This window comes from Dermacentor silvarum, chromosome 5, assembly GCF_013339745.2.
Source record: "Dermacentor silvarum isolate Dsil-2018 chromosome 5, BIME_Dsil_1.4, whole genome shotgun sequence".
NCBI classification, from domain to species: domain Eukaryota; kingdom Metazoa; phylum Arthropoda; class Arachnida; order Ixodida; family Ixodidae; genus Dermacentor; species Dermacentor silvarum.
In genome coordinates, this window is record NC_051158.1 from 168,478,825 (window position 1) to 168,491,920 (window position 13,096).

Consider the following 13,096-nt stretch of genomic DNA (forward strand, 5'->3'; position numbering starts at 1 on the left):
CTTCATTTTCTAATTACGCTAGCTGCGCCGTTACTGACGATTTCGGTTGCAGCGACGATCACAGGGCAGTATTTACCAGGCTGCTATAGCCATCGCCTCAGCACCCGATTTTTTAAGTAATGCTTCTATACGCTTGATAAATTATCGAATAAAGATAGCTTTTTCATCTGTCTGACTGACTCGCAGGCAGAGCAGTCAGTGATGGTGCGTCCAAGCAGCGGCAAATGTAGAGCTAAGCCTGGCAGAAACGAAAAAGGCTGCCAAAATGAAAACCAGAGTTTGTTTATGAATAAAAGTGCATCCTTGCCTTCCGTGGCTCATCATCGTCACACCCAGAGTGAACTGAAACCTGGAAATTAGCTGCATAAATGGTACGACATTGCTGGTTGACAAAGCGGACAGAAAGCTTCACACGACTGACAGTTGAAACCGCATAAAAAAACATGTGCACCGGCAATGCCGCCGTGTCATCCGTCGAACCGGAAGCCGCTAGCAGACGGCGTGCCCCACAATTCCCTGCCATTGCTCGTTTTACGGGTCGCCTATTAGAAATCCTACTGTAACAGCACAACTATCGCCTCCAGAGCCGGTGAAGAAGAAGACTGCTCACGTGCATGTAGCGCAAAAAAAAAAGAACATGCTTACACACTCGACCTGAGCAGCTGCAGTATCTGCCGCTCGCTCCTGAGATCTCGCGACACCTTGGCTGGCCGGTCTAAATAAACCATGGCCATGGCGACTACCTCTTTGTGCTGCCTCCCACAAATTGGTGACACTGGACGACTGAACCCAGCCATGCCAGCCTCAACGCAGCGACTCTGTCAAGGTGAGAGTGATGTGGACTTGTACGGTCCAACAGACGTCCCATGGTTGTATGGTGTCCGGGAATTCTACATCGACATGCCAGACATCTGGTTCATCCAGTTTGACAGCCACTTCCATATCAACAAGGTACCATGCTCCGGTTGCGTTCAAGGCTCCGGTTGCCACCACCCGGCCCAGACTTCTACAAGGACTTGCGGGCAGCCGTCCTTGCTCACTACGCCACCTCGAGTGCTCAGTCACAACAGCTCTCGCCATTTGAACCATAGGCTCATTCCACGTCTTGTCGTCCCACATCGCCTGCGTCCACCCATGCCGATCGTCAGCATGTGCCTGCCCCAGCATCAAACCTCTACTCGGTCCGTAAGTCTCCTCCTCATCTCAAAGGAAGCTGCGCGAAGACTCTTTCCAAGGAATTCACGGGGCCAACGGCAAGTGCTTTCGTTTTTTCAATGATCCGCCACTATCCTTCTTTGGACGTTCCCGCAAACTATCCGCCTTCCGTTCAGGGGCACCTCACTCATCACCGATTCAGAGGCTCTCCCACCGGCGCCACTAAGTGCAAATTTCACTCTCGCAGGCACGGTAACGCCGCAAGCACAACCTTCGCGATGCCTTAGGAGATCACCATGACCCTGATGCTATCGGCATTCGAGATTTCACCACAAGCAGCAGCAGGCGATTCTTCCGATGTCGTGTGCTTGCACCTTCTGCAGACGTAAAGCCTACCGAAGCTTTGCAGGAGCAGCTCTGCCACCTGGTTTCTGCAGCTAGAGAATCCCTTCTACGTCATCTATGTGAGCGACCAACACTTGCGATATCTCCATGCAAGTCGCGAGCTTCCAGTTGGTCTTCTTTCAGAGCCACAACTTCTACCAGGCCCGGGCATCTACGAGAACCTGTGGCTGGTCGCGATTTTGCACTACGGCATCACTGTGGCTGTGCATAGCTCACAACCTACGCTGCCGGTGCTGTTTGGTAGATCTTTCTCGGGCTGCATAACCACGATACTACCAACGACGACATTGTCTGCCTTCTGTAGCCCCTCCGACGAAAGCCCTGCCAAATTACACAACAAACAAGCAGCGGCCGGACTGACCACGCCATTTCGAGACCAAGGTCTAGCTGGTTGTCACCATACACCGCCCTGCACAGCCGTACCCGCACCTGAAATGGTGATGCAGCAGGCATCAGCAAGGGCAACAAGTCACAGCGACACTAGCAGTTCTCCACCACTGCCATTGTTGCACGCCGTTCAACGACACCGTCTTCAGTGTTGTTCCCTTCAACGGGCTAAACTCTCGGCACGTGCCGAGAATCTGCCAATATGCATCAACTCTGCTTGCCGAGTTACACTGCACTGGGCACGCAGACATTGACAACGCAAGACGACGTCCTCAATGCACAAGACAATGCGCCCTCTGTCCAGACACTCTCAGCCATGACCACCAGAGAGAGCTATTTGGGCCCTTCACTGCATCACAGATTTTACTTGGACTTCTTAACCCTTTGGTGCCCACTGTTGCCCAGGAGCAACAGCCTAAAAACAATTTTTTTCTTGAACGCACCCTGCTGAACGATACCGCTGGCGCCATCTATGGAATGTACCAAGACTACCGAGCATCTTGAGCTTAAAGTAAATACGTAGAGATGGCAGCACCGCTCCTTTGTTGTTGTTTTTGTTGACTGTTCCGAGAGGTGCCAGCGCAAGGATCGCACACGCGAGTAAATTTGTTCAGCTACGGCGGTATAGGACACTACTATGACAACTGCCATACTTAGAATAGCTCATAAGGCCTTGTACGACATTTATGAGGAGGCTAAACGGTGTGGCCGCAATTTGTACAACAAACTTTTACTCGCCAAAAGTGGTGTTGCCCAGGAGCAACAACGGGCATATGCAGAGGCGTGATCACATGTAGGGAGATATCGTTTGTGGCGGTTTTTTGCTGCACTGAAGGTAAAGCAAACCAATAGCTAGAGTGTTCATTCTACCGAATAGAATAAGGGTTCGTCATAAGGTCATATTTTTTGTCTTTCATATATACATGGTGATGTCAAAAGAAAAAAAAAGTGGCTCACTGATGAAGAAATTCAGGAGCTTATCTTTCTTCCGGACAGTGAATTGTCCGACGCTGACTTCGACAGCAACCGGATGACCCAGGCTATGATCCGAGAGATGCTCGAAAATTGATTCATGCGTTTCCACTAGAAATAGTGACCAATCTTCGCGATAAAGAGCCATGCGTAGAGGATGACTATAATGTCAAGCGCTAATGTGAATTCAGCTTTGCCGGTAACTTCTCGTGGCGACTTGGTGGCTCAGCGCAAGAAAAAGAAAGAAAACGTTCGCAGAACAAGGAGGAAAGAAGACCTTTCAGTTGATGACATTGACTGGAATGAATAATAATGGCATAAGAAATAATAATAAAATAATAATAATAATAATAATAATAATAATTAACATAAATATTAATAATAAAATAATAGTGAAATAGTAGCGGAATAATAAATAGTGACCTATGCCTCCTTCCAAGCCGCAACTGCTTCAAGGCCTTCTATGTAAAGTAGGACCACTAATGCCCAACGTTGCTCTGGAGCAACACCTCATTATGCAGCCATGAATAAACATAATTTTTTTCTGACAGCATAATTCGCATATTTTGTTCGTCCTTTATGCATGCTAAAGTTCCTGTGATGCTCCTTATTGAAATAAATTTTGGGCATCAAAGGGTTAATGGACGCTATGAATCGCCACTCATGTACGAGTATATAAGCTTGCAGCCTCTGTTCTTGCCTCTGTTCTTGGAAACCTTCCCAGTTAGCCGAGTCAACCTTCCATTGGGGAATGTGTGGGGAACATACAACTTAGTTTGTCAGGTTTAACATGATTGGGAAGTGGTCGCTCCCAAAAGGGTTCATGAGAATGGACCACTCCAGGTATGGAATTAGTGTACTCGACATGATACTTAAATCTATGGAGGAGTATGTGTTGTGCGCCATGCTGTAGTACGTTGGCTCTTATGAACTAAACATGCTCCTGAAGAAAAGAGAAAGTTTTCAATTAGGCAACCTCTCGCATTGCAACGAGTCTCCCCACAATGTGTTATGTGCGTTTAAATCTCCGACAACTATGTATGATGCCGGAAGTTCATCTATGTAGTTTTGAAACTCAGTTTTATTAAGTTGATAATTAGGAGAGATGTATATAGAGCTAATAGTGACTAACTAGCCTGTCAAACAATACCCCTCGGACAGTAACTGCCTCTAGGGGTGTACGAAGTTTCAGTTCTCAACAGGCAGCACCTCTGTCAACTACGATAGCAACACCACCAGATGACACTGTCATCGCGGTCTTTGCGAAAGATGGCGTATTGCTGGAGAAAGTTGCATTGTGTAGATATAAGGTGTGTCTCCTTAACACACAGAACCTTCGGATTAAGCTTGTGTAGGGTTTCTTTGACGTCATCGAGGTTGTGTAGGAGTCCCTCCGATGTCCCACTGTACTATTTGAGTATTTATGTTGAAAGTGTTTTTTGTGCTGTGTGTTTAAAAGAGACTAACTTGACCTACAGAGCCCTTGTGGGGCCTTTGATGCGGGCTTTTTCTTTTTTGGAGTGATCGCGAGGTTCTCGCCGCTCCTGAGGCGCTGGCGGCGCCGTCTGGCCGGTTGTGTCCATCACCTCTTGTGAGGCGCTGGACACACGCTCTTGTGAGTGGTTGGTTTGACGGGAAGGCCTCGTCTCGAGGGACGAGACCCTTGAAGCCACTATCCTGGAGGTCGATGGCCCCTTCTTATGAGTTGGCAGAGCAGCGCTAGCTGCAGCCGCCGGGGGTCAGATGGCGTCACTGCCGGCTCACTGTGTATGGGCCGGACAGCCGCCGGAAGCCGTTGCGACGCTGTCCCCCGACGTGACACTTCGGCAAAGGTGTTCTTTGGCAGGTATGACACCTGCCTGCGTGCCTCTTTGAACGAAATATTTTCTTTGACTTTGATTGTGACAATTTTTTTTTCTTTCTTCCAGGATGGGCAGGACCACGAATATGCAGTGAGCTCCCCATCACAGTTCACGCAGTGGAGAGTGTTTTGACGTTTCAGAAATGTGTTCATTGGCACTGCATTTTGCACAAGTCTGACGGCCTCGGCAGTTCTGTGAACTGTGCCCGAATCGCTGGCACTTAAAACAGTGGAGCGGGTTAGGCACGTATGGCCTGACACGGATCTTGACATACCCAGCCTCAATGGTCTTGGGTAGCACACTAGAACCAAAGGTAAGAATAACATGTTTCGTTTAAGTTTCTTTTCCATCGCGCCTCATCTTAATTCGTTTTACGTTAACCACGTTCTGTTCTTTGAGTCCTTCCAAAAGTTCTTCCTCTTCCATCATGTCATCGTCTGAGAGTATATAGGCTTGCAGCCTCTGTTGTTTCTGTATGCGCGCCTTTTGCACATATTTTATTCACGCTTCACATTAGCAGGGGGCCCCTGTACCGGTGCGACTATTGCCTCCAGAGACCGTGAAGAAGATGGCTCACATGCATGCAGCGTGAGAAAAAGAACACGCTAGCGCACTTGACCTGAGCAGCCACGGTATCTGTCGTTCCCCAGATCCAGCGACACCATGGCTGGTCGGTCTAAATAAACCGTGGCCATGGTGCCTTCTTCGTGTCCAACCTGTACATTCTACACTACACTACTGTATATTCCCTCTTATCTGGAAGACCTCTGCAACAGAGGATGTGGCCATTAGTCAGCTTCACGCTATGCTAACCTCATTACTGCCAAAGGTATCTTGGGCAGTGGCTGATAATACCTCAAAGATGCCCCACTAAGCTAGCTTCAATAGAGAGGGCTCATGTGTTAAATGTTGCCAGGTTAAATTTCCAGTGGCAGTCTGTTCAGATCCAGATATTTAGCACTCTCTGCCACTTTGCAGGCCTGACCGCCGCATGTGCCACGACTAGTGAACGAACAACCTCGATGCCAACTTGGGTCAAACGTATGTGCCACTGGATAAGTGTGCTTTTCATATTATTAATCAGATAAAAAAATATGATTGTGCGCGAATCATAAGACTGCTAATGACATTGAAGCCATGAATCATCTCTAAAGAATGAATGCACGAACAATTTTGTCCTCTTACCCCCCCCCCCCCTTTGAGGGTCTACATTTTTCGCAAAATGCAACCATTCGGGTCAAACTTGTTTATTGCGGATTTAAAATCCTCAGACTTTGCCTTTATTGAAAAATTGTTACCACAACTTTTTTTAGACTGAAAACAGTGACAAAAAATATTTTCCACAGGTAAACATGCATTGTTTACCTGTGGATACCCATGAATACAGATGGGTTTGTATATAAACAATTATAAAATTAAAAAAAGTTCCACTGAAATAGATATATTTCAATTGTGCACTTGGGCAGTAGTCATCATCAAAGGAATCAACACTCAACTCACTTCAAGCACAGCAACCAGTGCGCACAGCCACAGCGTAATCGAATCGTGTATATGGGCGCACGCAAGAAAATCCAATGTTTGTGTGCCCTTCAGAAAAAGCAAACGAGTCAGAAACTTGCAGTAATCCTTCATCCCCATTGTGAACACGGGGCAATCAATTTTCACGACTCTTGAGATAAGAAACACAGGCATGGCAGCATTGTTTGTATACCGTGGCGTCACTAGTACCTAGCAGCACCTACCTGCGAGCAATCCACGAGCATCTAGTGGTGACCCTTCGAGAGAGTAGAAAGCAGATAGACATCCGTTTTTACTTGCACAATGAATGGAAACAGCCTGCGAGACAAAACCAAAGCTAACCGCCACGCTCCCAAGCACGCGGATGCATGAGCGGTCGCTGAAATGCCAGCGTAAAGAAGCTGTGGAATGAAAGTCCTAGACTGCGGAGCGAAAAAAAAAATTCTTGTATCCACACAAGGTGGCAGTACTTGCTTGGTGACAGAGTTGAAAAATTGGCTCATTTTTTAAACATAAAGACGGCACCTTAAATATACGGCATCGACCATTTGGGACTTGTTCGCAGTGCTAGATATTTGCATCTTTGACCCTGAAAGGGTTAACCTCAACTTGAATATTGGCTACTCCTGTTTGCTCCCTAATCCACCCTAATCCACAACGCTGTCTTTGTGCACCTTAACATTACCCCTATCAGATTTCACTCCTTGTTTGGTCTATAACTTTTCAGGCCTCCTCGTTAACTTGTGTCATATTAACCTATATATTAGAACAGGTAGAACAAAATGACTGTACAATTTTAGTTTTAAGAGCAGCACAATGCTAATAATGACTGCATAATTTGTTTAGTATGCCATCCAACCTCTGATTGTTTTGTAGACTTCCTTCTCCCGACCTCTGACTAATTCGCCTAAGTGAATGTACCCTTGCCCAAAATTTAGAGGCTTACTGCGAACCTTAAGTTCTCATTCTCTTACCAGGCCACTGAACATTCATTTAATTGTACATTAGAATTTCATTATTTCGAACTCCAAAATGGACTGGAAATTTATTCAGATAAAACGGGGTTCGAACTAAGGAGAGCCCCTTTATAATATAGCACCCGATCAATTGTGTGGTACAGCGTGCAACACCAAAATTGTCACTGGGCTTGCACTGAAAAAGCCTTATCTTTCCTCCATCCGAGCAAACATTGTGCCTCAATTGCTGTGGGTGCAAGGGAAAACGTGCGAGGGTGAGCCAAGAAGTATGGTAGCTTGACGTGTGCCATACTACCACATGCCCATGTTGGAGAACACGTGATCGAACACGTGCTAGAAGGGAGGGGGCAGGTGAGTGCACAGTAATGTGATCAAGCGTGTGCTTAAGGCTCCTTCCTGCTCCTCTTAGGCTGTATGGGAAAGGAGGGCATGCTCTGCTTTGCTTGTTCCCGTTCTGCCTTGGCTTCCCACACATCTTTTCTAGTTATTTGTATGCCAAGCAACAATATGGTAGCTAGCGATGAATCAAACCTGCGCCTTTGGCTTGGGTTTGGTCAAAAAGTGGTGCATGGGAGTGAAAGATGTTGTTCTAAATAACCGATGAGTGGTTTTTCGAAGTTTGTACTTAAGGGTATTTTTCTCAATTCAATACACTGGACCTTGCAGGGACCAAAAGAGATGTTTAAGTTATCCTTCAATTCGAAATATCGGGATTTCACTGTACTAGGCTTGAATGAATATTCAATATTTTCAACTGTTCAATCTGATATTATGCGATTCAATATTTGCTTCGGTTAAAATTTGGAATTTGAAGTTTGCAAATTACTCGGAACGAACAAATATACACTTAACAACATGTCTAATAGAGAGTTTCGTGAAGCAAGTTTCATTACCCTATCATGGCTGATAGCCAAAACAAGTTGAAACTATAACAATATGAAACTATAACTTCGGTTGCCAGCAGCTTGCAAACAAGCACTAGTTAGGCCTAACAGCGGAAGCACCATCAGACACATGAATTTAATTATTATGAACCTACCTGGCTAGATGTGCAAAGCAACTAGGCGATAGATCTTAATAATTAGGATGGGAACAAACAGTGCTTGGACGGGACGAAGTGAGTACGACAAACAAGGTGCTGAACTAACAACCACTAGTTTATTGCGGGGAATGCAATACTATGTACAGTACACAGGCTCAAAGCAGATGAACAATAACGCGGTATCTGTGCTGGGATAGGAATGAAATCATCACACCAGGTGCGTCGTCATAGCAGGCTGTAACCTTTTTAACAAATAGTTAATCGCACAGTAACGCAATAAAACGGAAGGTACACTGATGAAGGAGTTTCCATGTGATTGGATACAAATCGCTTCGCAAACCCCACATGCTCTTTGGTCTGTATATCTACCTAATATTGTGCTTTTATCAAAGAGAGGTTTGCAGCCGCATTCTTTGCAGGGCTGGGCTAAATGACTGGGTACAGACCCTTTCAGTGAGTACGCATGCTCTCTCGGCCCGTCACTCAAACATCGGCCTGTTTGGCCAATGTAGCAGCGTTTGCATTCGAGCGGAATCTTATAAACAACTACGTATGCGCAGTCAATGTAAAGTGTTCTGTTTTTCTCTCACAGATTACATTTATGGGGCCTTCCTTGTTGACTTTGTGGCATGGCGCCAACAGCTTGTCCCTTGCGCTGAACAAAACGCGTATGCCTATTTTACCTGCGACCTTTTTTAATCTATGCAAAACCTCATGGACATAGGGTATGACAGCTGTGCTCGCATGAGGTCCTTTGTCCTGTGTGTTGCATCCTGCCCTTCCTCTGGTCAGGATCACCAAAAGCCTTTCTTAAACAGTCGGCAGTAGGGCCATAGGGTACCCAGCCTGTTTGTTCCTGTCCTAATGATGTAGAAACCAGCCCAGACCAGCACAATCCTAATAATGCTTTGCATTATAGGACAACTTGTTGCCAGTGGGAGTGGCATCTACACTTTCGCCCTTGCGCAAGTGATGATCTACCAACTGCACTTCAGCGGCAGTTGTCCCGATGTCCACTTTCTTGGGTAGATGCGTATGCGTTAGGTATGGGTTAATAGTGGCTTGGGATGAATATTTCGAGATTAAATATTAAATAGATGTTGTGCAAAGGACTCGCTGCAAACTCTTATGCATAGGAACCACTGCATGCTGGAAATAATGACATGTTCCATGGGAACATGAGTCTTGTCATGTTCTGTGGGAACATGACAACCACAGAACATGACAAGCAGCATCACTGTTGCTGCTGTCGCCGCACAACACCGCCATCTGTCATTACAGTTATTGCCACGTCGGAGATCTTTTTGCAGAACAAGGCAGGACTATCTGCACTCAGAAACTCCCCTATTGAAGCACCACCTGTTTCATCATCCGTAGCGATATAGAGGCTAGAAAAAGCGACATTCTCACAGAGCTCAGCAATGTCAGCGGCTTCCACCGTGGATTTCACTATCATGGAGGCGCTTCGTCTTGGCACACAAAGCCCACCTTTTTGAAACAGTTTCTTATGGTGAAAAAGGGTCCCTAACGTTTTTTCTATTGATCGGCATGGCCACTGGCTTCAGCCTTCATGATCACTGCACTTTCCATTTTCAGAATCGTCAACATCGTCGACTGCATGAGCTGATACTTCTTCCCGCGAGTTACTTCGCTGAAACAGTGGAACATTTTCCTGGCTAGCTGCGGGAACCACGCCTTCAGTCTCCTGCTCGACCTCCTCAAGCCGGCCACACCGCATGTCAAGACACTGGGCTTCTTCGATTTTCCACTTCTGGCTACCCGCGGGCTGCCAGAGCCAGCCAGCGCGCCTTCGTTTTTTCTCGGGTTGCTCCGCCGACCGCGTGACGCACTTCCGCCGCGCGTTCGTTTTACTCGGGCTGGACGGTTCTGGCTACCCGCGGGCTGCCAGAACCTGCCAGGACGATTGTGTTCTGGCTGCTCTCTGGAAGTTCTCTGGCTAGCAGACGACAAAAAGAGGCGATGAGCGCTCGCCGCCATCTTTGTGGGGACTCGACGGATTGCAGCGCGGGCGCTTGAGGACTTTCACCTCGCTACTGGCTTGCGTGGAGCGCGCGCCGCCCCGGTTGTTGTGGTTTCGGACTTCGTCTCCCGTACTCGACGGCGCGGTGCGTGGATCGCTGATTGCGTTGCTTCTAGCGTTATCTTACTAGGGTTCTAACGCACCGTTCCGCCTTGCGAGGCGGTGCCATACGAGCGGCGGCGAACCATTTGAAACTTTCTTTTGTGTGTGTATGTGTGTGTGTGTGTGTATGCCGTGAATTCTTCTTCCCCGCCGTAAACAGCGCACGCGGCGCTGTCACCGTGGGCGCTGTCGATGCTTGCATCGTATTTTCATCGTGTTCCGCGCAAGTTGTTCGCGAAGTTGTAGACGCTCAATTCCCACACATCGCGGTGCCTTTTCGGTTCATCTTTCTCTAGTGGTATCCCTTTTCACATCGCTCGCGTATATGCGGCGATATAATTTTTCTGCAGATATATAGCGAAGGCGTCGCAGCTAGCCCACGTTCGCTCCGTCTATCCGTCGTATGCTTGGGTGGCAGCTCGAAACTGCCGTTGATGTTAAAGGAATGCACTGAGATGAGTAGTGGCCACGCGTATATTAGGTTAATTATTGCTCTCATGATAAAGCTTTTCGATGGTCACAGGTGGCGTGCATTTTCATGCGCCAGCCGCAGCTCCAGCTCCTTCAGCACAGGAGCTGAATTGAAAGGAGCACTATCAACCGAAACAAACTTTCTGAAATCAAATTCAAGCATGTCGATCGGCACGAAATTTTACGCGTAATGACGTACCCGCTTTTTCGTGTCTTGTCAAATGACTTCAAATGTCGCCGGTGGCCGACCTCCTCGAGGCATCCCCGAGCGATCGCTTTTTCGCAATTATTTACGTGCGATTTTGCGTCTTGGCATCGGACTCGTCGAAGGCCGTTTGTCACGCTGTGCAAATTGAGATGCCCAGTCGCGCGAAATCTCGCAAAAGTGATGGTTTTCCCGAACACAGCTGTATATTTTCACGGTGGCAACGCAGAAATGGGCCGACTACGCCGCGCGCGCGCCGCCGACGCCGGTCGCTGCCATGTTGGTAGCTTGTTTACATTTATCCCGCGGCCAGCGCTGTCCCGGCGTTCGATTTTGCAAACTTCGGGCAGCTCCGGGTTGTCTTGGGATTCCAGCTCACGTGACTTCCTATCATAACCGGAACTAGGTGGCTGCCGTCTGGCTGCCAGCGGGCTGCCAGAACTCCGAAAATCGAAGAAGCCCACTGAGTGAGCTGCTTACCACACTGTGGTCTCGCCTACAGTGTGGTGAGCCTCGCCCACTGCCGTTCACTGTGAAGGATGGGGTCACCCGGGAGCTGCAACGGTTACAGTGAGAGGTCATCCTGGTGTCCGTCAAGATGTCCGAGTGGGCCGCTCCCCTAGTTCCAGTCATCAAGCGAGACGGCAGTGTCAAGATCTGCGGGGATTTCAAGGTTACCATCAACCCCGTCGCTACCGTCGAGAAGTACCCTCTGCCCCGGATTGAAGATCTTTGGTCGGCGTTGTCCGGGGCACAGAAGTTCACAAAGCTCGACCTCAAGGACGCTTACCAGCAGCTGGTGCTCCAGGATGCCTCCAGGATGCCTCCCGAAAGTATGTCACGATATCGACAACCTTGCGGCTCTTCCAGTACACGCGCTTACTATTTGGCATGGCCTCAGCCCCAGCCATTTTTCAGAGGGAGATGGACAACCTCTTCAGGGGCATGAGGCACGGTGTACTTGGACGACATCCTGGTTACTGGCACCAATGACGGGGACCACCTGCAGAACCTGCACAACATCCTGGCACGATTGCAGGACGCCGGTCCCAAGCTCAAGCTGGACAAGTGCGTTTACCTGGCCCCCAGCATTGAGTACCTGGGACACGTCATTTCCCAGGCCGACCTTTTCCCGGCCCCCCACAATGTTGATGCTGTGCTCAAGGCGCCAAAGCCCCACAACAAGAAGCAGCTTCAGAGCTACCTTGGCCTCATCAACTTCTACAGGAGTTTCCTGCCGAACCTGTCGGCGCATCTACAGCCCCTCCATCTTCTGCTTCGAGATGGTCAGCAGTGGGCCTGGAAGAAGCAGCTGGACATGGCATTCCAGCCCAGCAAGAAGCTAATCAGCAAGGCTCCAGTGCTGGTACATTTCGATCCGGACAAGCCTGTCGTCCTTACAGTAGATGCTTCGCCGTACGGCGTGGGAGCCGTGCTGGCGCACCGGGACAAGGATAGCCAGGAATGCCGTGTCATTTGCTTCCTGTCGGCTTCATGCTGCAAAGCAACGTTACAGCCAGCTGGATAAGGAAGGCCTGGCCCTCGTGTTCGGCGTAGAGCGTTTTTACCAGTACCTGTGGTGCAGGAAATTTGAGGTGGTCACGGACCACAAGCCACTGCTGGGTCTGCTGGAGCCGAACAAGGCTGTTCCCATGCAGGCATCACCTCGAGTGGTACGCTGGGCCTTGAGACTTGCGGCCTACAGCTACCAGCTGGTTTACCATCCGGGAAAGGACCTGGGGCCTGCCAAACCGTTCATGCTGGAGCACCGCGTACCCGGAAGTACTCTCCAGATCCGCAGTGTCGCAGGCGACCCGCCTGGACCCAATCCTGTCCCAGGTGGTCAAGGCGGTGTGATGATGATGATGTGTGGTGTTTTATGGCGCAAGGGCCAGTTATGGCCAAAGAGCACGATGCCAGTGTTTGTGAGTGTTCAGTGGAGCAATGAATTCTGAGAAG

The 13,096-nt window shown here is 48.6% G+C and overlaps 4 protein-coding genes across 15 annotated transcripts in view; 3 read left to right on the plus strand and 1 right to left on the minus strand.

The window, feature by feature from the left end:
* The window catches only part of LOC119453871 (zinc finger protein 675-like), a 2,199,134-nt gene that overhangs the window by 1,338,776 nt on the left and 847,262 nt on the right, over positions 1–13,096 (plus strand). The gene's annotated exons all lie outside the window — the stretch shown is intronic.
* The window catches only part of LOC119454549 (gastrula zinc finger protein XlCGF57.1-like), a 1,708,166-nt gene that overhangs the window by 974,895 nt on the left and 720,175 nt on the right, over positions 1–13,096 (plus strand). The gene's annotated exons all lie outside the window — the stretch shown is intronic.
* Positions 1–13,096, minus strand: part of LOC119453877 (gastrula zinc finger protein XlCGF8.2DB) — a 439,553-nt gene that overhangs the window by 413,760 nt on the left and 12,697 nt on the right. Inside the window, exon 1 of one of the 8 annotated variants that reach the window (XM_049666988.1) lies at positions 6,524–6,718. The exons of the other annotated variants lie outside the window; for them this stretch is intronic. The gene's annotated coding sequence lies outside the window, so the exon portion shown is untranslated. Of the gene's footprint in view, positions 1–6,523; positions 6,719–13,096 lie in introns of those variants that run through there. 8 annotated transcript variants of the gene reach the window in all.
* Positions 1–13,096, plus strand: part of LOC125945267 (uncharacterized) — a 329,028-nt gene that overhangs the window by 248,570 nt on the left and 67,362 nt on the right. The window lies entirely within an intron of this gene.